At 44.3% G+C, this 25,140-nt stretch overlaps 1 long non-coding RNA gene across 3 annotated transcripts in view; it reads right to left on the reverse strand.

Moving 5' to 3' along the window:
• Nucleotides 1-25,140, reverse strand: part of LOC142760864 (uncharacterized) — a 63,940-nt gene that overhangs the window by 13,493 nt on the left and 25,307 nt on the right. For 2 of the 3 annotated variants that reach the window (XR_012883430.1, XR_012883432.1), the window contains one exon: nt 18,250-18,515. The exons of the other annotated variant lie outside the window; for it this stretch is intronic. This is a non-coding gene — a long non-coding RNA (uncharacterized LOC142760864). Of the gene's footprint in view, nt 1-18,249; nt 18,516-25,140 lie in introns of those variants that run through there. 3 annotated transcript variants of the gene reach the window in all.

Genomic DNA, 25,140 nt, shown 5'->3' on the forward strand with positions numbered 1-25,140 from the left:
CCATACAGTCCCCGCACCTCCCCCTTGTAGACAATGCCGCCAAACAAAAACAAAAATTGTACTCACCTAGGCCCCGTTCCCATGACGAACTGAGCTGCTCCATGACGGGACCCTGTAGCCTAGTACAGAGTTTCCCAACTTTTTCGGACTCGAGGCAGCACTGGAAAAACAAAATTTCCTCAGGGCCCCCCTACCAAAAATTGTTTTGAGAAAGACAGAAAACGGCTAAGAACAAGCACTCCACTCGTAGGGCATGCTCACACACGTTTTTTGTAAGGCAAAAAAAATCTGCCTCAAAATTCCTTCAGCAACTGACAGCGTTGTGTTACCTTTTTTTTTGTGTTTTTTCTTAAGCTGTTGAAGCGAATGCAAAAGACGCGGGAAAACAAAGCTCCAAACCGGCGCCGCAGGTATTTTCTGCCTCCTATTAATTTCAATTTGAGGTCAGAGGTGGAACCACTTGAAGACCATCAGCCCCCCACTCACAGAAAAATGACCATCAACCCCCCACTCACAGTAAAATGACCATCAGCCCCACACTCACAGCAAAATGACCATCAGCCCCCCACTCACAGATTCCCCCTGTAGGTAGCGCCACACAGCCCCTTGTAGGTAGCGCCACACAGCCCCTTGTAGGTAGCGCCACACAGCCCCTTGTGGGTAGCACCAGAGAGCACCCTTGTAGGTAGCGCCACACAGACCCTTGTGGGTAGCGCCACACAGCCCCCTTGTGGGTAGCACCACATAGCCCCTTGTAGGTAGCACCATACAGCCCCCTTGTGGGTAGCACCAGACAGCCCCCTTGTAGGTAGCGCCAAACAGCTCCTTGTAGGTAGCGCCACTCAGCCCCTTGTAGGTAGCGCCAGACAGCCCCCTTGTAGGTAGCGCCACACAGCCCCTTGTGGGTAGCGCCACACAGCCCCCTTGTGGGTAGCACCACATAGCCCCTTGTAGGTAGCACCACACAGCCCCCTTGTGGGTGGGCGCCAGACAGCCCCTTTGTAGGTAGCGCCACACAGCCCCCTTGTAGATAGCGCCACACAGCCCCCTTGTAGATAGCGCCACACAGCCCCCTTGTAGAGTGTGCCACACAGCCCTCTGTAGGGAGGGCCACACAGCCCCATGTAGGGAGTACCGCACAGCCCCCTGCAGGGAGTGGCGCACAGCCCCCTGTAGGGAGTGCCGCACAGCCCCCTGGTAGGAGGTGTCGCAAAGACCCCTTGTTGGTAGTGCCCACAGCCCCCTGGTTGGTAGTGTCCCACAGCCTCCTGGTTGGTAGTGCCACACAGCCCACTGGTTGGTAGTGCCCCACAGCCCCCTGGGTGGTAGTGCCCCAAAGCCCCCTGGTTGGTAGTGCCACACAGCCCCGTGGTTGGTAGTGCCACACAGCCCACTTCCCCCTGGTTGGTAGTGCCACACAGCCTACAGCCCCCTGGTTGGTAGAGGCACACAGCCCACAGCCCCCTGGTAGGTAGTGCCACACAGCCCCCTGGTTGGTAGTGCCACACAGCCCACTGGTTGGTAGTGCCACACAGCCCACTGGTTGGTAGTGTCACACAGCCCACTGGTTGGTAGTGCCCCACAGCCCCCTGGTTGGTAGTGCCCCAAAGCCCCCTGGTTGGTAGTGCCACACAGCCCCCTGGTTGGTAGTGCCACACAGCTCACTGCCCCCTGGTTGGTAGTGCCACACAGCCCACAGCCCCCTGGTTGTTAGAGCCACACAGCCCACAGCCCCCTGGTAGGTAGTGCAAGGACTACGAAATGACCCTGATAGCTGGCGGGCAATAGACATTCAAAAAAGGACAACTGTGCAGGAGCACACAAAATACCCAGCTTTCCCAGCTATCAAATAAATGTGTGGAAATAAACTAAGTTATACATTTTATTTAGTCTGAGTAAAGGATTAATCCTTTTAGCTAGATTAAATAAAAGTAAAATCTTAGTTTATTTCCACACTTTTTTTGATACCCGGGAAAGCTGGGTATTTTGTGTGCTCCTGCACAGTTGTCCTTTGTAGGTAGTGCCACACAGCCCACAGCCCCACTGTAGATAGCAACCCCCCTCCTTCCAGTAAATATAGCGCCACCATAGCTCCCTGAATGAGCGGAATTCCCGTGTGGCCGGGGATTCCGCTCCTGGAGCGCTGCTTGATGCCTCTGTCCATATATGGACAGTGAAATCAGGGAAAACTCTGAGGCGGAATCCCTGTCCACAGCGTTGCAGACGCAATGACCGTCGATTCCACTCCAGGAGAAGCTCCTGTCGTCTGTGTCCATGACGTCATTGGCTTCTCCTGGAGTGGAATCCCCGGTCATAGAGTCTGCAATGCTGTGACCGGGGATTCCGCTTCAGGAGTTTCCCCTGATGTCACTGTCCATATATGGACAGAAACATTAAGCAGTGCTCGAGGAGCGGAATCCCCGGCCACACGGGGATTCCGCTCCTTCAGGGAGCTACAGTGGCGCTATCTATCCTGGAAGGGGGGGTGCTGTCTACAGGGGGGCACTATAGCAGAGCAGGGAGGTATCTCCCTGCTCTGCTGTCTACTAGCGCCGCTGTAGCTGAAGGGAGCTACAGTGGCACTAGTAGATAGCAGAGCAGGGAGATACCTCCCTGCTCTGCTATAGTGCCGTCGCTACTGCTATAGCAGCCACAGCAGCTGCTAGCGGCGCCACCGCCCTCATGCCCGGTGTCACCGCTAGCAGCCGCTATGGCTGCTACAGCGGTAGTGATGGCCACTTAGTGAAGAAGCGCCCGGGTGCGACTGCAGTTAGTGTGTGTATCCCCGCTGGTTGTTGCAACGGCGCGGGGATACAAACACCCGCTGGCGCCCCTCTTGCCGTGTGGCGGCTGGCGCCCTGTGCGACCGCACTGGTCGAACATAGCTAAGGCCGGCCATGTATATGAGTATATCCATAAGGGATCCTATTGACACAATTTTGTGTGTATCAGTTTTACAATTTTATCACTATTTTATGAAAAGTCTGTAATTGAATTTATAATGATTTGCATATATATGTGCTTTTTGTGTTACACTGTTATGCTTGAGAAAGGCTCACACTGAGCTGAAACGTCGCACGCACGTGGAATAAAAGGATCATTTTTTTTTTCACATATTTGGTAGTGCTGCCTTACTCTCATCTGACTACAGATGGTCAGGTACTGGATCATACCCGGCTTTTCCCGATACCCCTGGTGGCGGTGGGTACCGGGGTACAAATGGTGGTTAGTGTTAGCTTCGGCACCAGCTAATACTAAGCTCCTCCTATCTAATCAGGCAGCAGCCATTACTAAGGTGGTAGTAATAAAGTTTAAAAAAATACAAAGACAGAAAAAATAGGTTTATTGAAATAAAAAAAGCCACACAACCCTCATTAACCATTTTATTAATAATAAAAAAAAGACGTCATCGAAGTAGACCTAGAATCCGACGTGGTCCGACAACTGAACCTTTAAAAAAATTAAAAAAACATTAGTAAGGGCCTGTTCACATCCCCACTGCCTTTGACTGCGCTATTGTTTGCGTCAAGAACAACAGAACCCCATCACAACAGTGAAAAACGGAAACCTTTAGAAGAGATTCTGTCACCATGGAGATCAATGGTGAGGGAAACGGAAACTGAGGTTTTAGCTTGCCTTTCCGTTGAGGGGTTGCTGACAGAAACCTCAAACGGAACCCCTCAATGGAAGGGCAACAGTGATGTGAACACAGCCAAACACATATGGTAGGCTTAGATACAGGGAGCATGTGCATGTGTGATACTGTTTGTTGGACCCTGTATCTAAGCCTAAGGTAGGCTTGGATACAGGGTCTAGCAGACAGTAATCTTATACAGTATAACATTATTGTCTGCTGGGGCCCTGTATCTAAGCCTACCACATGGTAGGCTTAAAAGGGGTTGTCCAGTCCCTAAACATTGATGGCCTATCCTCAGGAGGAGACATCAATAGCTGATGGGTCGGGGTCCGACTCCCGGGACCCCCCGCCAAACAGCTGTTTTGAAGGGGGTGCTGTGCTCGTACGAGTGCTGCTTCCCCTTAATTTTCCTCCCTTGCTCACACTGTGAATCACTGACATGTCCATGTCATCGATTCAGTGTGAGAAAATGACCGGAATGAAGGTAGAAGTAGCGCTCGTACGAGCGCTGCAGCCCCTTCAAAACAGCTGATTGGCGGGGGTCCCGGGAGTCGGACCCCGACCCATCAGCTTCAGCAGACAGTGATATAAAACTTACCCTCCTCTTCGGCTGCAGCAGAGGTCCTGACTCCATCCAGGGTCGGGATGTTGTGCGCAGCGTATAGCGTTGTGACGTCATGCGCTGCGCACAGCGCTGTGATGTCAAAACCGGCGCTGCGCTCCGGAAGGAGGAATGTAAGTACAGTCAATTTGTCACAAACAAATACACAGTAAACATTGAGGTCCCTGTTCTTCCCAAACCTCTGTCCCTACCTACTTGTACGACCCGACCTAAACGACGGCGCACAACTGGGCCGCGTTCCCTATACTGGTACACGCAAAACTGACAAACGGATAAGACAGAGACAGTACGAAATACCAAAGGCTGATGAAAAGGACAAGTCTAGTCCTAACTGCTTGCAGAACGCCCTCCAAAACAGCGATACAAATTGGACACCCCAGTCAGAGACGATGTTAATAGGTACCCCGTGCAAACGTAAAATATGTTTAATACAGAGGTTGACTAGCTCTTTAGCATTGGGCAATTTCTTCAGGTGAATGAAGTGGGCCATTTTACTAAACTGGTCTACCACTACCCAGATCACCGACCTGCCCTGGGATGAAGGGAGATCGATGATAAAATCCATGGCTAGATGGGTCCAGGGTCCTTGGGGGACCGGCAAAGGACACAGCAAGCCTGCAGGTCGGGACCTTGGAGTTTTAGACCGGGCGCAGGTCTCACATAAGACCACATAGGCTCGGACATCCCGTAGCAGCCCTGGCCACCAGAAACCACGGGTGACAAGGTCCCTGGTACCAGAGATGCCTGGGTGACCTCACAGGACTCCTGGAGGAACCTCAGCCGGAGGTGTAAGGGTACAAACAGTTTGCCCTCTGGAAGGGCATCAGGGGCAGAGTCCTGGTTAGCCGTGACCTTTGTGGTCAGGTCGGAGTCTATGGTTGCCACTACCGCACCAGGAAGCAATACTCCTTCGGGTTTGGTCTTAAGTGGAGGGGAGGCCAGAAAACTACGGGACAGAGCATCCGCTTTAATATTCTTAGAACCAGGCCTATAGGTAACAACAAAATTGAACCTGGTAAAAAAAAAAAAGAGCCCATCTGGCCTGTCTAGTGTTGAGTCTCCTGGATGATTCTAAAAAGACTACATTTTTATGGTCAGTGAGGAACGTGACCCAATGTCTTGCCCCTACAAGAAAATGGCGCCATTCCTCAAAAGCCCATTTGATGGCCAGCAGTTCCCGATTACCCACATCATAATTTTTCTCAGTGTGAGAAAACTTACGGGAAAAGAAGGCACAGGGTCGGAGGTGAGTGTGACAAGTGGGACCCTGAGACAATACTGCTCCCACACCCACCTCGGAAGCATCCACCTCCACAATAAAGGGTTGAGTTTGATTCAGTTAGATTAGTACCGGGGCGGAGGAAAAGCACCCCTTAAGGAGCTCAAAGGCTCGGACCAACTCTAGAGACCAGTGGAGGAGATCCGCACCTTTGCGGGTAAGGTCGGTAAGGGGTTTGGCGATTACAGAAATTTTTGGGATAAAACGTCTGTAGTAATTTGCAAACCCTAAAAACCTTTGGAGGGCTTTCAGGGAAGCAGGCCGGACCCATTCAGATACCGCCTGGACCTTGGCAGGATCCATGCGGAAATCCTCAGGGGTAAGGATGTGACCCAAGAAAGGCATCTCTTGAGTACCAAAAATACATTTTTCAAATTTGGCAAACAAATTATTCTCCCTGAGAATGTAGAGGACAGTCCTGACATGTTTGACGCGTGAGTTCCAGTCTTTGGAAAACACCAAAATGTCATCCAAGTATACCACCAGGAAGAGCCCCAGATATTCTTTAAAAATATCATTTTTGAAAGTCTGGAACACAGCTGGTGCATTACATAGACAGAAGGGCATCACCAGGTACTCAAAGTGCACTTCGGGGGTGTTAAAGGCAGTCTTCCACTCATCCCCCTTAGGAACTCTAATCAGGTTATAGGCCCTCCGCAGGTCAAACTTAGAGAACCATTGGGCCTCCTGAACCTGATTAAAGAGATCGGGATGAGCGGGGTGTTGGTTCTTTATGGTAATATTGTTTCGCTGACGGTAGTCAATACAGGGTCGAAGCCCCCGTCTTTCTTCCCCACAAAGAAGAAACCAGCACCAACAGGTGATGAGAAGGGGCGGATGTACTCCTTGGCCAGGCTCTCCTGGATATACTCCCTCATTGCTTCACGCTGAGGGGAAGATAGATTAAAGATTCTACCTTTGGGGAGCTTGGCTCCAGGTACCAGGTTGATTGCGCAATCATGTACTCGATGAGGAGGTAACTCTTCAGAGACTTTTTTAGAAAAGACGTCACTGAAGTCCTGAATAAATTCAGGAAGAGTGTTCCCCACCTCAACGAGACTGACCCTTAAGATGGACATACAACATGGCATACACTTTTTACCCCAAGTGACGAGTTCCCCCGCCACCCAATCAAAGATGGGGGTTATGCTTGCGGAACCAGGGGAGACCTAATAAAATCTCGGTGGGTAGCCCCTTAAGGACAAACATAATACATTCCTCAAAGTGAATCAAACCAATCTTTAAACAAAACAGGGGGGTAGACTGGAAAACGTGCCGGCAAGCTAACAGGGAGGAGTCTACCCCTTCCAGGGAAATAGGAACCGACGAGTCAATAAGGGCTAAATCAATCGACCCGGAGTCCACAAACGCAGAACCTATCCCAGTCTTGCCCAAAAATGACACCTGGGCTGGCAACAAGACCTTATTAAAACGGACGGGAAATACCTGTGCACCTAAGTGACCTCCCCGATGACCAATTAGGCTAGGAAGTTTTCTGGAGTCTTCTTTGTGCGTTTGGGACAGGTGCTCAGTAGATGGTTCGCGTCTCCACAGTAGAAGCATAAGGCATTTTTGCGGCGGAACTCCCTGCGAACTTTCGGATCACCTGTGATCCCTATCTCCATCTGTTCCTCTTGGTACTCAGCTGAAGAAGATGATACTGGGACAGCTCGAGACCCAGGAGGAGCGACTGGAGTAGGAGGACTGGACCATTCCTGCCGATGCTCCCGGATGCGTCGGTCGAGACGGACAGCGAGATTCATGAGCTGATCTAGGGAGTCGGGGGGGGGAAACCTACTAGCAGGTTTTTCAGGGCATCAGTCAGTCCTAGCCTGAAGTGGTACTTCAGGGCTGAGTCACCCCAGGTAGAGTCCACTGACCACTTCCTAAACTCAGAGCAGTACTCCTCTACTGGCCTCTTACCCTGCCGAAGTCCCCCTAACTGTGTTTCAGCAAACGCTATCCTGTCGGGTCCGTCATAGAGATGTCCCAGGGCGGAAAAGAAAGGGTCGACAGAGGAGCGTTGGGGACTAGTGGGAGATAAGGAAAATGCCCAATCCTGGGGATCCCCCAGCAGACGGGATATGATGATCCCCACACGTTGAGACTCAGAGCCAGAAGAATGGGGCCGTAATTGAAAATAAAGCATGCAGCTCTCACGAAAAGATGCAAAAAATTTTGATCGCCAGAGAAACGATCGGGTAACTGGATTTGGGGTTCCAGTACAGCTGTGGGAGGGTATGCTGCCCTGAGTAACACAGGGGCGGCCACCTGCGGGGCATGCTCCTGGAGGTAAACTCTCTGGGCCAGATCCTGCACCATTTGAGTGAGAACCTGCATTTGCTCTGTTAACACTACCAAGGGGTCCATGGCAAACAAAGCCAGACAACAGGGAAGAGCAAGTAATGGGTCTGAAATTCTGTCACAAACAAATATACAGTAAACAGTGAGGTCACTGTTCTTCCCAAACCTCTGTCCCTACCTACTTGTACGACCCGACTTAAACGACGGCACACAACTGGCGCGTTCCCTATACTAGTACACGTGAAACTGACAAACGGACAAGACAGAGACAGTACGAAATAACAAAGGGTAACTTGGGAAGTACACGGAGGGAGAGGCAGGGCAACTGCGCCACGGACAAGTCCAGACGCAAAAGGTGGAGTCAGGCATGCAGGGTCAAAACCGGGAGAGTGCAGAAAAGACAAAAGTCAGAAGGCAAAGAAAAGTCAGGAGTCCAGCCGGGGTCAGGTCACAAATGCAAGTCGCTCAGGGAAGTCTGGAACAAGGGAAAGCACCAGGCTAGGTAAGGGTATGTGCACACACACTAATTACGTCCGTAATTGACGGACATATTTCGGCCGCAAGTACCGGACGGAACACAGTGCAGGGAGCCGGGCTCCTAGCATCATACTTATGTACGATGCTAGGAATCCCTGCCTCGCTGCCGGACAACTGTCCCGTACTGTAATCATGTTTACAGTACGGGACAGTTGTCCGGCAGCGAGGCAGGGACTCCTAGCATCGTACATAAGTATGATGCTAGGAGCCCGGCTCCCTGCACTGTGTTCGGTCCGGTACTTGCGGCCAAAATACGTCCGTCAATTACGGACGTAATTAGTGTGTGTGCACATACCCTAACTCTAATTACAGACAAAGGCCTACAACCCCAGGCTGAACTAAATAAGGAGAGGGCGGGAGCTCAGGAACATCAGCCAGGCTTTGATTTGCCTGACGCTCCTGAGCTCCTATTGGCTGCAGACTGCCTCAGTCTGCCAGGCCGGGCGACGCCCGAGTGAGTAACTCTCGACGTCCTGGAGACCAAGGGAGCCGCAGGCAGAGAGTATGTGACACAGTTACTATAGTAAAGAGGGCCCGTGTAGTTTAATACATAGGCCCCAGTTACTATAGTAACTTTTTATTGATGTGGTGCGGGAGGTCGCTGCGACCCCTATAATTACGCCACTGAGCTTAACCCCTTCAGGACTAAGTCTGTTTTGGCCATGAGGACGAAGCCGATTTTTTCAAATTGAACATGTGTCAATTTATGTGGTAATAACTTTGGAATGCTTTTACCTATCCAAGTGATTCTGAGACTGTTTTCTCGTGACATATTGTACTTTATTTTAGTGAAAAAATTTGGTCAATAAATCTAATATTGGGGGGCGGAGCCTGACCGCTGAACGTGATGGAAGCATAAGACAGTGCTCCTCACAAGCCGGCTCAGATCCAGAACGAATAAGAGGCACATTTATACTAAAAATGGTGAAGACGGGAAAGGACAAACTCAGGGACACATTGAGCACCCCGGGAGCGCAAAAACAGCAAGCTGACCTGGATAAATTCCTGCAGAAACGGGATTTGCAAACGGCGGCTGGAGTTTCCAAAATGGCGCCGTACCCTGCATCTGAGGACTCAGATGCTGACAGCATGTGCGGTGCTGCTGCAGCGATCTCAGACACAGGAGGAATAACTAAATCGTTCCTGAAGAAAACCCTACAACAAGCCATAATGCCGGTTATGAAGGAGATCACAGAATTCAGGTCAGATTTTAAGCGTATGGGGCACAGATTAGAAGTGCTTGAATCGGCATTATCAGACACAGTAAACCATGCGGACTCAGTGGGGCACAAGCTGCAAGTTCAGGAGTCGCAAATGAACAGGGCACTGACTATGATTGAGGACATGGAGAATAGAAGCCGTAGGAAAAATATCAGGCTGAAAGGCCTGGCTGAATCGTACGCAGCTGAGGCATTACCTGCAATTGCGCGGCAAATATTTGCAGTCTTGCTGGGAGAAGAGAGGGCGGAAAAGGTGGTGATCGAACGGATCCATAGGGCCCTTAGACCTAAGCCTAAGCCGACAGAAACACCAAGAGATGTCATCTGTGGTCTGCTAAGCTACGTGGATACGGCAGCTATATTAACGGCTAACAGAGAACAGCAAAGGGTTACATTTGAAGGCTCTACACTACAGCTATATCAAGATATAGCGGCATCTACACTCGCAAAGAGGCGCATCATGAGACCATTGTTGGCGAAACTCCGGGAAATTAATTTACCTTACACATGGCTTTTTCCCTTCGGGTTGGCGATCATTAAGGAGGGGAAGAGGATCTTGATCCATACTCCGAACGATCTGGAAGAAGCATGGGAAAGATTGGGTATACGCCCGATTCCGATACAGAACTGGTTACCAGCTCAGACCGACATCACGCTACCAGATCTGCCAAAGATGGAACCTTGGTCTGTGTACTCCAAACACAGAACGCCACGCGGAAAGAAGCAAAGGGCAGAAGTCATGGAGGAGGATGTACCTTGAACTGTCCAGTCTTGTTCGTGAGCTATGCTGTTTTTGTTTCAATTATTGATGTCTCTAACTGCTAATCTTAAAATTCTACTGTTTGGAATGTTTTATAGGGTACATTATTGTGACTAATAGATAATATGATAATTTGAGGTTTTTGGCTATGTGGATAGAGGCCTACATGTTTTACGGTACTAGATGGGTGAAGAGGATATGTAGACCTCTATATATGTACTATGATAAGGAGCTACCCAGAATAACAACTTGAAGCAGCTAGGCCACCTGATACGTACGATATGCAACTCCAGCTAATGGAATATAGTTAGGTATGTGGTTTAGTACGTATGTTCTGAGATAATACTACTTGGACAAAAGGGCCAAGTATGTTAATGGTCAATATATCATCTCAGAAGTAATGTGGGTAGTGACCGGCAGTTATTCACATAAGACAGACATTCTATGATAAGTGCCTGTAAGGGAAGGTTATTTCCTTCCAATGCTATTGTTATAGATAATATGTTATTTTTTACTATTTGATCTCTCCTAAAGTGAGAATAAACTATGGATCTGAGCCTGGCCTCGGCTCAGGAATTTTTCCCTCCCCTATCTCCGTATGCAACGATGCTATGGTGATAGAAGTAGGTGGGTAGTGGGATTTCTACTACACCTATTAGGTGGTGTTTTGTATATGCAGCCCAGTTGGCCATATATGAGCGGAAGTTACATAGTGCCTGGACACTTATTGCTTGTTTGTATGTCTGTTTTGTTGTATGTTTTCCTCCCCCTCTTTCCTCTTGTCCTGCTCCTACCCTGTCGATTGTTTTTATCTACCCAAATACATGCCAAACAATACCTTAGCAAAATGAATAGCTTAATACATACTCTACAAAAATGGCGACAATAAAGCTAGCGACTTACAACACAAATGGGCTGAACTCGCCTCAGAAAAGGAACCAGATAATAACGCTGTTAAAAAGGGAGCAAGTATCTGTAGCCTTTATACAGGAAACACATTTTAAGGCTGAAAAAATACCTAAATTACCTACTAACTATTTTTCTTCGTGGTTCCATAGCTGCAGTTCGGGCTCTGCAGTTCGAGGAGTCTCCATAGCGCTACATAGAGACCTACCGTTTGTACTCCTGGCGAGGCATGATGCGAAGGATGGCAGAGCTTTATTTATCAAAGGTAAATTGGGGGCACTCACATGCACCTTAGCGAATGTGTATGTTCCCAACAAATCTCAGGTTCCATGGTTACTTCACACTTTGGAAGAATTGAGAGCTTTTGCAGAAGGCCCTATTATTATTGGGGGAGATCTAAATTTAACTATTAATCCAGAGCTAGACTCTTCAACACAAAAGTCAACCATTCCACAGATTGGTAGACGGAAGCTTTTAAATAAGTTACAAGAATTTAACTTACACGACTCATGGAGAATTCTGCATACTACACAAAAAGATTATACTTTTTTTTCTCACCCTCACCGTTCCCATCAGAGACTGGATTACCTGCTTATACATGCACATTTTATATCATCACTGGAGTCGGCCAGTATTGGACAAATTACGGTCTCAGATCATGCACCAACATTTATTACGTTGAAGGTAGCTGAGCTGTCTCCTAGAGAGTGGACATGGAGGCTAAATGAAGCCCTATTGGATTTACCGGATTTGTCCAAGACATTGACCGAGTCATTACAAACATACTTTGAAATCAATACCACAGACGACGTGTCGGGCACTATAGTATGGGAAGCGCATAAGACATATATCAGGGGCATATTAATCTCACTAGGAACTAAAGTAAAGAGAGAGAGGGAGAAAGGAATATTATTGTTGCTATCGCAAATTGCAGAGACGGAAAAGATACACAAAACTACCCCAACCAAAAAGCTACAATCGGAATTGCAAATTCTTCGGAATAATTTAAAAGATTCCTTGAACAAAAAGCTGGCAGCTAATATGGTGCACTATCACCAGAAGTTATACGCGCACGGGGATAAGGGGGGAAAGTTAATGACGGCACTGATCAAAAAGAAAAAAGAAAAGGCCTTTATTCATAGGATTAAAACATCAGAAGGAAATACATACACGAATACTGAGGACATTGCAGGAGTTTTTAGTGAATACTACTCGAGTTTATACAATATCCCGGTCCCTTCCTTGAACTCAGATATCTCCAGATCTATGCAGATTGAAGATTTTTTGAGGCCATTAACATTACCTACAATCTCGGCTGCAGATGCGGAGGAACTTATGACTCCGGTTACTTTGGCGGAGGTGTCAAAAGTGTTATATTCATTTCCCTCAGGGAAGAGCCCAGGGCCAGACGGGCTAACTATCAAATATTATAAAAAATTTAAAGATATATTATTACCTCCTTTGGTCAAAGCTTATAATGAGTTGCTAAGAGGAAATAAATTAACGGCACAGTCACTTGAAGCGTATATCACGATACTGCCTAAGGAAGGAAAAGATCCCCTCTTATGTTCTAGTTATAGGCCTATATCTCTTTTAAACCTGGACCTTAAAATATGGGCTAAATTACTCTCCACGCGAGTAAGAAAGTTCCTAAATACTTTAGTGCATTTGGATCAGAAAGGTTTTGTGCCAGGGAGGGAGGGTAGACATAACTCCATTCGCCTGATGAATTGCATACAGAAAGCGCATGATTCAAAAACATCCCTGGTGCTCATAGGTACAGATGCAGAGAAGGCATTTGATAGAGTGGCATGGGACTTTATGACAGCTACGTTAGCTAAATTTGGATTCCCAGAACCATTTATCAAAGCGATCCTTACGCTATATAGCAAGCCATCGGCGAAGATACGGGTGAATGGGGTTTTGTCTCCCTCCTTCTCAATTGGGAATGGCACAAGACAGGGATGCCCCCTCTCACCGTCTTTATTCATTCTGACTCTGGAGACTCTCTTGCAGGCCTTGAGGCAGGATACACGAATTGAAGGCTTAAATATAAACTCAAAAATACACTTGGTTCACGCATTTGCTGATGATATGCTACTTACCATCACAAATCCAGAGAGCGCTATCCCAGTTATTTTAGAAACCTTTCACAGCTATGGAATGGTGTCTAATTTCAAGGTAAACTATACTAAGTCGGAAATTCTTAATGTAACCCTACCGCAGAGACAGGTGAAGGGATTGGCTTCAGCTTCTGAATTCCAATGGCCCTCGGAATCTGTGAAATACTTAGGTATACAACTACCCGCAGATCTAAATGCACTATACAAATTAAATTATCAACCGCTCCTTCGGAAGATAAAAGAACTTCTTTCTGCCTATAATATTCCATACATATCGTGGATGGGCAGAAGGAATCTGCTACAGACCTATATCCTACCTGTGGTGCTTTACATTATGAATATGGTTCCAATTCTCTTACCAAGAACTTTCTTCAGGACAGTACAACAAATGATCTCAAAATATTTGTGGAAACAAAGAAGGCCGAGGATATCATACCGCAATCTCACAAGGAGCAAACGTCAAGGAGGAATGGGACTTCCAGATATAGAGGGTTACTACAAAGCTATACATCTACAAAGATGGTTAGATTTGGCAGCAGAGTCGGAGGAGCAGGGAGGGCTATCTAGGGACGCAGTAGGCGGATTAGATAATCCATTAGGAGTTCTTTGGGTGCCGAGCCAACAAGACATAGGAGCTATGAGAAATCCTTTAATGAAAGGCACTTTAGCGGTCTGGGCTAAGGTGGGCTTGACAGAGAAGGTGTTACCTCAACCGTCACCAATACTTCCAGTAGCGGCATTACCTAAACTTATTAAATTGGGGAGCGGATATAGCTCAGACCTATGGAAATGTTTTGCAGGAATTCAGATTAGAGACTTTATGTTAGACAATAGAGTACCTACAGCAGAGGAGATCCAGTCTATGATGCATGGTGAGGCTTTGAAGCTTAATTTTCTTCAGATCCATCACATACAAATAGCATGTACTAAATTTTTAAAAGATTACAAGACAACTAGAGAGCTCACATGGTTTGAGAAGCTTCTAGCTACTCATAGAGGGAATAAACATAAAATGTCTAAGATCTATCACCAACTTTCAGCAATGGAAGGGAGGGATTTGCCATCCTTCATAGCGTCGTGGGAAGCGGAGCTCGGACTGCGGCTGTCGGATCAGGAGAGGAATATGGTAATGGGCAACTCACATGGATTCTCTAGGTGTGTAAAACTACAGGAGAACCATTATAAATTGCTCACCAGATGGTACAAAACTCCGCAAAATCTTTATCGTATGGGTTTTGCCCCAAATGCTCTATGCTGGAGATGTAAGTCACAGGAGGGTTCTTTGTCACATATCTGGTGGACTTGCCTTCAGGTTAGACCCTTTTGGTCACAAATAGAAAGGAACATTAACTTGATATGTAATACAGATGTAGTTCTGTCGTTAGAGAACATAGCGTTGGGACTCCCTTCAAATTCTATGACTATGTCCAAAAAGTACTTACATACGCATCTGTTAGCGGCAGCAAAAATGTTAATTCCTTTGTACTGGCTACAACCTACTACTCCTTCCGTAAGTCAATGGATAGACAAAGTTAGTCAGATATGTCGCATGGAAGAACTTTCTAACAGAGTGGAAGATACTTATGAGAAGTTTGTGAAAATATGGTCTCCTTGGTTGCAACATAGAGATGATCTAATGAGAACAATTTCCTAAGTTTCTGATTTTTTATTGTGAGGTATTGCTGTAATCCTATTCACATCCTTACCCATAACTATCCCCTTGTATTACCCTTCCCCACCGTTCCATTTTGTCTTACCTCATGTTACCCAAAAATCACATGTTATGTGGTCTTAATCGAAATTACTGCAGTCGTATGGATTTATCACTAAAGATTGGTGAAAGGTGTTAATACATTGAGTAAATCGAAACACATCGTTGATGTTTCTTAGAAATTCATGTTTAGCCATGTGTTAGATACAAGTGGATGTCACTGCTCACATTGGAAATGTACTTTTTCTTTCCTCTTTTTATTTACCTTTTCCTTTCAGCTAGCACATGTTAAATAAGTCCAACTGAATGACAATAATTCAATGTTTTTTGTATGACACAGGTAACTGTAGTGTCAGTTTTGTATTGTAATTTGTACTTTTATACTAATAAAAACAGATTTGATAAAAAAAAAAAAAAAATAAATCTAATATTTATTTGTGAAAAACACCAAAATTTTGCAAAAATTTGCAAAAATTTGCATTTTTCTAAATTTAAATGTGTCTGCTTGTAAAACAGATAGTAATACCACACAAAATAGTTACTATTTCACATATCCCATATCTCTACTTTATGTTTGCATCGTTTTTTGAATGTTCTTTTATTTGTCTACGACGTTACAAGGCTTAGAGCTTTCGCAGCAATTTCTCACATTTTCAAGAAAATTTCAAAAGGCTATTTTTTCAGGGACCAGTTCAGTTCTGAAGTGGCTTTGAGGGCCTTATATATTAGAAAGTCCCCATAAAGCACCTCATTTTGAAAACGGCACCCCGCGAAGTATTCAAAACAGCAATCAGAAAGTATCTTAACCCTTTAGGCACATTGCACTTTAAGTTACTGGCAAAATTTGCTCGATATGTTCAGTATTTAATTGTGAAAAACACCAAAAATTAGCAAAAAATTTCAAAAATTAGCATTTTTCTCAATTTAAATGTATCTGCTTGTAAGACAGGCAGTTATACCACACAAAATTGTTGCTAATTAACATCCCCCATATGTCTACTTTAGATTGGCATTGTTTTTTGAGCATCCTTTTATTTTTCTATGACCTCACAAGGCTTAGAACTTTAGCAGCAATTTCTCACATTTTCCAAAAAATTTCAAAAGGGTATTTTTACGGGGCCAGTTCAGTTGTGAAGTGGTTTTGAGGTCCTTAGATATTAGAAACCCCCAAAAAGTCACCCCATTTTAAAAACTTCACCCCTCAAAGTATTCAAAATAGCATTTAGAAAATGTCTTAACCCTTTACACATTTCACAGGAATTAAGGCAAAGTAGAGGTAAAATTAACAAATTTCATTTTTTTGGCCAAAATTAATTTGTAATCCATTTATTTCTGTAACACAGAAGTTTATACCGGTAAAAAGTAATTCAATATTTATTGCCCAGATTCTGGAGTTTTCAAAAATATCCCACATGTGGCCCTAGTATGCTACTGGACTGAAGCACAGGCCTCAGAAGCAAAGGAGCACCTAGGATAATTTGGGGCCTTGGCAGGTTTGAAGAGGTATTGTGGTGCCAAAACAGTGGAAACCCCCCAAAAGTGACCCCATTATGGAAACTACACCCTCAAGGAATTTATCTAGGGGTATAGTTAGCATTTTGACCCCACAGTTTATTTGCTGAATTCATTGGAATTAGGCTGTGAAGATGAAAATCTACTTTTTTTTCTGAAAAACATAGAAATGTAACATTTTTACTAGGAATAAAGGAGAAAAAACAACCCAACATTTGTAAAGCTATTTCTCCCGATTACGGCAATCTCCCATGTGGTAATAAACTGCTATTTTGATCCACAGCAGGACTTAGAAGAGAAAGAGCGTCATTTGGATTTGAGCGCTGATTTTGCGGGAATAGATTTCAGTGCCATGCCATGTCGCATTTGCAATGCACTGGAGGGACCAAAACCGTGGAAACCCCCAAAAAGTGACCCCATTTTGGAAACTACACCCCTCAAGTAATTTTTCTAGGGGTATAATTAGCATTTTGAGCCCACAGTTTTTTTTTTTGTTTTTTTTGCTGAATTCATTAGAATTAGTTTGTGAAGATGAAAATCTACTTTTTTTCTGAAAAAACTTAGAAATTTTTCATTTTTACAAGGAATAAAGGAGAAAAAGCACCCCAACATTTGTAAAGCAATTTCTCCCGATTACGGCAATATGCCATATGTGGTAATAAACGGCTGTTTGGACACACGGCAGGGCTCAGAAGGGAAGGAGCGATATTTGGCTTTTGGAGCTCAAATTTAGCTGGAATAGTTTTCGGGTGCCATGTCGAATTTGCAAAGCCCCTGAGGGGACAAAACAGTGGAAACCCGACACAAGTGACCCCGTTTGGGAAACTACACCACTCAAGGAATTTATCTAGGGGTATAGTGAGTATTTAGACCCCACAGGTCTTTTGCAGAATTTATTAGAATTAGGCCACGAAAATGGCCTAATTCTAATAAAGCTTTGTTGATTAAACAATTGGGAGCTTGGATATCCACCACTTTGGCTTCTGCTTGGCCTTCAATCGAGCAACATATATTTGGGAGCATCTCTCTCCGTAGTGTTTTGGTGGCCTACACTGTGAACCCTTTACTTCCTCTTCCAAAGAATCCCACTGTACAAGCCTCCCTTCAGGGATGGCTCTCCCTCCTGAACGATGATGTGGGGATTGTCGAGCGAGCTCACTTTCTACATTGGGAGAGAGATCTTGGTGAAACCTATTCTCCGAAACAATGGGCTAGAACACTTAGTTGGACTATGAAGTCCTCCCTTTGTTCGAATCTTTTAGAAGTATTCCATAAAGTACTAATGCGCTGGTATTATACACTTTCAAAATTAGCAAAAATTTACCCCCAGTCTTTTGACCGTTGCTGGCGATCCTTTGGGCAAGCAGGTTCTATATTCCATATTTTTTCGGAATGCCCAGTACTACGAACTTCTGGCTCGACATCTTTGGTTTGATTAATAAGATTATTGGGGTCGCTATTCCATTCAAACCAGCTTTGGCAGTGCTGTCGCTGGGAGTGGATTTTAGACGACTAGTTTGTCATATTTTGCTTTCTGCAAAACTTCTTATAGCCAGAGCTTGGAAATCCCCTACGTCCCCCACTTGTACTGAGCTGATAAACATGGTGTCAACGCATTGTATACATCAACACCTTTTTTATTTAAGACAACATATATATTCCTCCTTTATTGATTTTTGGGAACTTTGGACTCAGTACTTTAGTGATTAATGTGTACAAGATGTCTAGATTGGATCTTTTTTCTTTTCCTTTTCCTTTCCTTCTTTTTTTCTCTTTATGATTCTGTTCTTTCCGGATAATTTGTGTTTTTCCTTTGTCAGAGGTCCACCATTTTTGTCCACGGTTGCCCTTCTGTATAGATGTATATGTTTTTTTGTCTTCCCAAAAGAAAAAAAAAATGTTTTCTATAAAAATGTAAAGAACAAAAATTAGGCCACGAAAATGAATATCAACATTATTTCCACTAAAATGTTACATTTTTTAATTTTCACGAAGGATAAAGGAGAAAAAGCCGCCCAACATTTGTAAAGCAATTTCTCCCGAATATGGCTATAACCCACATGTGGTCATAAATGTTTCTTATTAGAGATTAGTTAGCCCTTTCCGGACTGATTCATTTTTGTTTTTTCTTTTCCCTCCCCGCTTTCCAAGAGCCATAACTTTTTTATTTTTAGGTCAATAGAGTTGTGTGATGGCTTATTTCTTGTGGGAGGAGTTGTCGTTTTTATTGGTATCATTGTTTGGTACACACGACTTTTTGAGCACTTTTTATAAAAAAAAAACATTTGAGAGCTAAGGTGACCAAAAAACGGAGATTTTGGCATTTTAAATTTTTTATTTTTTACAGCATTCACCGTGCAAGTTAAATAATGGTATATTGTTATAGTTTGGACTTTTACGGACGCAGCTATATCAATTTTGTGTACTTTTTACATTAATTTGGAGAAAAAAATGGGAAAAGGTTTTTATTTGGACTTTAAATATATATATATTTTTTTTTCACTAATAACTTTATTTACTTTTTTTTTTTTACACATTGTATTAGTCCCCCTAGGGAACTTGAACTAGCGATCATTAGATTGCTTGTAAAATACACTGCAATACTAATGTGTTGCAGTATATTGTCATTTTTATAGGCTCCTGTAAGAGAGCGATCGCTATTCCTGTCCGTGTCAGCTGTCATACACAGCTGACACCCGCAGCGTATGGCGCCTAAAGATACTCCCTCTTCTTCTCCTCTTCTGTTCCGTGGTGGTGGCGGAGCTGCACGTGCGCACGCTCTTGTTCTCCTCTCCAGCTCTTGCTGTGACACTGTCTGTAGCTGATTGGACAGTGTCACCATTGACAGTTCAGGGGGTTATTTAAATATCGGGCGCCAAATATAACGTCACCGATATCTAAGTAACGGAAAAAGATAGGACATTTTTTTATAGTGAGACAAGATTTGTACAGCCCTGCCCATTACAAGCTGCACTCAGCTGCACATGTATGGGCATGTGAAAGGTTCTCTTTAACCCCTTCGCTCTTTAGCCACTTTTGACCTTCCTGACAGAGCCTCATTTTTCAAATCTGACATGTGTCACTTTATGTGGTAATAACTCCAGAATGCTTTCACCTATCCAAGCGATTCTGAGATTGTTTTCTCATGACACATTGCACTTTAAGTTACTGGCAAAATTTGCTCGATATGTTCAGTATTTAATTGTGAAAAACACCAAAAATTAGCAAAAAATTTCAAAAATTAGCATTTTTCTCAATTTAAATGTATCTGCTTGTAAGACAGGCAGTTATACCACACAAAATTGTTGCTAATTAACATCCCCCATATGTCTACTTTAGATTGGCATTGTTTTTTGAGCATCCTTTTATTTTTCTATGACCTCACAAGGCTTAGAACTTTAGCAGCAATTTCTCACATTTTCCAAAAAATTTCAAAAGGGTATTTTTACGGGGCCAGTTCAGTTGTGAAGTGGTTTTGAGGTCCTTAGATATTAGAAACCCCCAAAAAGTCACCCCATTTTAAAAACTTCACCCCTCAAAGTATTCAAAATAGCATTTAGAAAATGTCTTAACCCTTTACACATTTCACAGGAATTAAAGCAAAGTAGAGGTGAAATTTACAAATTTCATATTTTTTTGTAATACAATATTTTTTATAACACAGAAGGTTTTGCCAGAGAAATGCAACTCAATATTTGTTGCCCAGTTTTAGGAAATATCCCACATGTGGCCGTATCGTGCTACTGGAATGAAGCACTGGCCTCAGAAGCAAAGGAACACCTAGGGAATTTTGGGGCCTTATTTTTGTTAGAATATATTTTAGGACCATGTCAGGTTTGAAGGACTCTTGAAGTGCCAAAACAGTAAAAATCCCCCAAAATTTACCCCATCTGGGAAACTACACACCTCAAGGAAATTATCTAGGGGCACAGTGAGCATTTTGACCACACATGTTTTTTACAGAAATTATTGGAAGTAGGCCGTGAAAATTAATATCGACATTTTTTCAAAGAAAATGTAGGTTTAGCGATTTTTTTTCTCATTTCCGCAAGGACTAAAGGAGAAAAAGCACCACAAAATTTGTAAAGCAATTTCTCCCGAGTAAAACAATACCCCACATGTGGTAATAAACGGATATTTGGACACACGGCAGGGCTTAGAAGGGAAAGAGCGCTATTTGGCTTTTGGAGCTCAAATTTAGCAGGAATGGTTTGAAAGGCCATGTCACATTTGCAAAGCCCCTGAGGGGACAAAACAGTGGAAACCCCCCACAAGTGACCCCATTTCGGAAACTACACCCATTGAGGAAATTATCTAGGGGTATAGTGAGCGTCTTGACCCCACAGGTTTCTTGCAGAAATTATTGGAAGTAGGCCCTGAAAATAAAAATCTACATTTTTTTCAAAGAAAATGTAAGTTTAGCTAATTTTTTCTCATTTCCAGAAGGACTGAAGGAGAAAAAGCACCACTAAATTTGTAAAGCAAATTCTACCGAGTAAAACAGTACCCCACATGTGGTAATAAACGGCTGTTTGGACACACGGCAGGGCTTAGAAGGGAACGAGCACTATTTGGCTTTTTGAGATCACATTTAGCAGGAATGGTTTGCGGAGGCCAGGTCACATTTGCAAAGGCCCTGAGGGGACAAAACAATGAAAACGCCCAAAAAGGGACTCAATTTAGGAAACTACACCTCTTGAGGAATTCATCTAGGGGTGTAGTAAGCATTTTGACCCCACAGATGTTTCATAGAATTTATTAGAATTGGGCAGTGAAAATAAAAACAGTCTTTTTTCTTCAATAAGACGTAGCTTTAGCGCAATTTTTTTCATTTTCTCAACAAATAAAGGAAAAAAAGAACCCAACATTTGAAAAGCAATTTCTCCCGAGCACGGCAATACCCCATATGTGGTCATAAACTGCTGTTTGGGCAAACGGCAGGGCTCAGAAGGGAAGGACCGCCATTTGGAGTGCAGATGTTGCTGGATTGGTTTCTGGGTGCCTGTGGGCCCAAAACAGTGGAAACCCCCCAGAAGTGACCCAATTTTGGAAACTACACCCCTCAATGCATTTTCCTAGGGGTGTAGTAAGCATTTTAACCCTGCAGGTGTTTTTTAGAAATTAGTGTGACCTCGATGTTGCAGAGTGAAAATGGGATTTTTTCCATATATATGCCAATATGTGGTGCCCAGCTTGTGCCACCATAACAAGACAGCTCTCCAATTATTATGCTGGGTTTCCTGGTTTTAGAAACACCCTACATGGGGCACTAATCTTTTGCCTGGAAATTCGACCAGGCTCAGGAGTGAAATAGCACCATGTAAAATTGAGGCCTAATTTGGCGATTTACAAAGTATTGGTTCACAATTGCAGGGCTCTGATGTGAAATAATAAAAGAAACCCCAGAGAAGTGACCCCATTTCGAAGCTACACCCCTCAAGGCATTTGTTAAGGGGTGTAGTGAGTATTTCACTCCACAGTTCTTTTCCATAAATAAATGCACTGCGGATGGTGCAAATTAAAAATTTATATTTTTCCCTAGATATGCCATTTCAGTGGCAAATAGGTCATGACCAGCTTATGACGCTGGAGACACACACCACAAAAATTGGTAAAAGGGTTCTCCCGGGTATGACGATGCCATATACGTGGAAGGAAACTGCTGTTTGGGCAGGCTGTAGGGTTCAGATGGGATGGAGCGCCATTTGGCTTTTGGAGAGCGGATTTTGCTTGGTAGTAGTTTTGTTTGAGTATTGCTGGTGTTTCCGTTTATAATGTGGGGGTACATGTAAGCTGGGCAGAGTACCTGAGGGGCATAGTCAGGTGGGATTATAATGGCGTAAAAAAACAATAAAATGATCCATAGATGTGTGTTACGCTGTGACACAATCCTTTCTGCACAGGCGGTGTCGCACTGATAAATGGCGTCCTTTCTTATCCCCCTTTTGGTCCACACTCCGCACCTTTGCAGTTTGGGGAATTTTGCTGGGAAAGTGTTGTCCTGGTATAATACGGGCACCGTCGCTTCCAGCAGATATGTTTGGGCCCTTCCTTTCCTGGTTCTCTAATTTTAGGTCCTTGATAAATCTCCTCTTGAAACAGAAGAAATGTTCCCCTCGGGCAGCACAACTGCATATTTTTTATTTCCTGACTTATTGGAGCCATAACTAATTTAATTTTTTCATAGGTGTAGTGGTATGAGGGCTGTTTTTTTGCGGGACGAGCTGTAGTTATTATTGGTACCATTTTGGGGTACATGCGACTTTATGATCACCTTTTATCCTATTTTTTGGGAGGCCAGGTAAACAAAAAACCGCAATTCTGGCATAGTTTTATTTAGGTTTTTTTATACAGCGTTCACCATGCGTTATAAATTACATGTTACCTTTATTCTGCGGGTCAGTACGATTCCGGCGATACCTATTTTATAGGACTTTTTTATGTTTTACAACTTTTTGCACAATAAAACTACTTTTGTTGTGAGAACCATAACTTTTTCATTTTTTTGTCGACGGAGCTATGAGGGCTTGTTTTTTTTCGAGACGAGCTATAGATTTTATAGGTACCATTTTTGGAATACGTGCGACTTTTTGATCACTTTTTATTCCTATATTCATAGGGCAAAGTGACCAAAAAACAGAAACTCTGGTAAAGTTTTTTACGCTTTTTTTTTACGCTGTTCACCGCGTGCAATAAATAATATAATATCTTGATACCTCAGGTTGTTACGGTCGCGGCGATACCAAATACGTATGGTTTATTATTTTTTTTCAATAATAAAGGACTTGATAAGTGTAAAATGGGGATTGTGTTTTATTTTATTACTTGAAACTTTTATTGTTTTCAAACTTTTATTGTTTTCACTTTTTTTTACACTTTTTTTACACTTTTTCTCAAGTCCCCCTAGGGGACTTGAAGGTCCAGCTGTCAGATTTATTTTTTTCTAATACATTGCACTACCTACGTAGTGCAATGTATTAGATCTGTCAGTTATTCACTGACAGCAAGCCGATTAGGCTTCGCCTCCCGGCGGGGCCTAATCGGCTTCCGTAATGGCAGAGCAGGAGACCATTGTGTCTCCTGTTGCCATAGCAGCAGTCGCCAGTCCCGATTGCCTGTCAGGGCTGGCGATCTGCTAGTAACCGCTACGATGCAGCAATCGCTTTCGATTGCTGCATCTAAGGGGTTAATGGCAGGGATCGGAGCTAGCTCCAGTTTCTGCCGTTACAGGTGGATGTCAGCTGTAACATGCAGCTGACTTCCACCGCTGATGACGCCGGATCAGCTCCTGACCCAGCGCCATCTTGCCGGCAGCTACGGAAGCCGATCAAGGCTCCGCCGCCGGGCAGATCTTGACCGGTTTCCGTGCTAGGCAGACCGGGAGGCCAGTATTAGGCCTCCGGTTGCCATTGCAGCCACCGGTAACCCCGGCAATTTCATTGCTGGGGTTCCGATGAGCTGCAAACACCTTAAGTGCAGCACTCGCGTTTGAGCGCTGCACTTAAGGGGTTAACGGCGGGGATCGAAGCTAATTTCGGTCCCCGCCGTTACAGTCGGATGTCAGCTGTAACATAGAGCTGAGATCCGACGATGATAGCACCGGCTCAGCTTCTGAACCGGTGCCAAACATTTGGCGTATGGGTACGGCAAAATGCGGGAAGTCATGGCTTTCCATGACGTACCCATACGGCAAATGTCGGGAAAGGGTTAAAGGGGTTGTCCAGGCAGGGGGCGGTTTTCGATACTAAAGACCTATTCATTTAGGGACATTTATGACATATCCACAGGATATGTTACAAATGTCAGATAGATGCGAGTCCCAGCTGTTTCCTTAACTAATATTCAGTTCTATGGGGCTTACGGAAACAGTGTAGCTCAGCGAGTTACGCTGTTTCCGTAACTACCGACCATGTAATCAGGAAGTGGCTGGGAGACAGCGTGAGCACAAAAAGCTGGAACGGGGTTTAGAGGGCCTCGTTCTAGAGATAGGTGTGGGCCCCAGAGGTGGGATCCGCATCTATCTGACATTTATGACATCCTGTGGATATGTCATAAATGTCCCTTAAGGGAAAACCCCTTTAATGAATACATTTTAGCAGTGGTAGTACATAATTACATTGAAATATACTGGTACGTTTTACATGTGACAGGACTGCAATTACAACTTGGTCAGTAATATCGCTGTACCATACACAAAAATAGTGCTGCAATACTGAACACCTACACAACGCTGCAGACTGGTATTACTCGTATACTGTACATACACACACATATACACTACCGTTCAAAAGTTTGGAGTCACCCAGACAATTTTGTGTTTTCCATGAAAACTCACACTTATATTTATCAAATGAGTTGCAAAATGACTAGAAAATATAGTCAAGACATTGACAAGGTTAGAAATAATGATTTTTATGTGAAATAATAATTTTCTCCTTCAAACTTTGCTTTCGTCAAAGAATGCTCCATTTGCAGCAATTACAGCATTGCAGACCTTTGGCATTCTAGCTGTTAATTTGCTGAGGTATT

This window comes from Rhinoderma darwinii, chromosome 1 (assembly GCF_050947455.1).
Source record: "Rhinoderma darwinii isolate aRhiDar2 chromosome 1, aRhiDar2.hap1, whole genome shotgun sequence".
NCBI classification, from domain to species: Eukaryota; Metazoa; Chordata; class Amphibia; order Anura; family Rhinodermatidae; genus Rhinoderma; species Rhinoderma darwinii.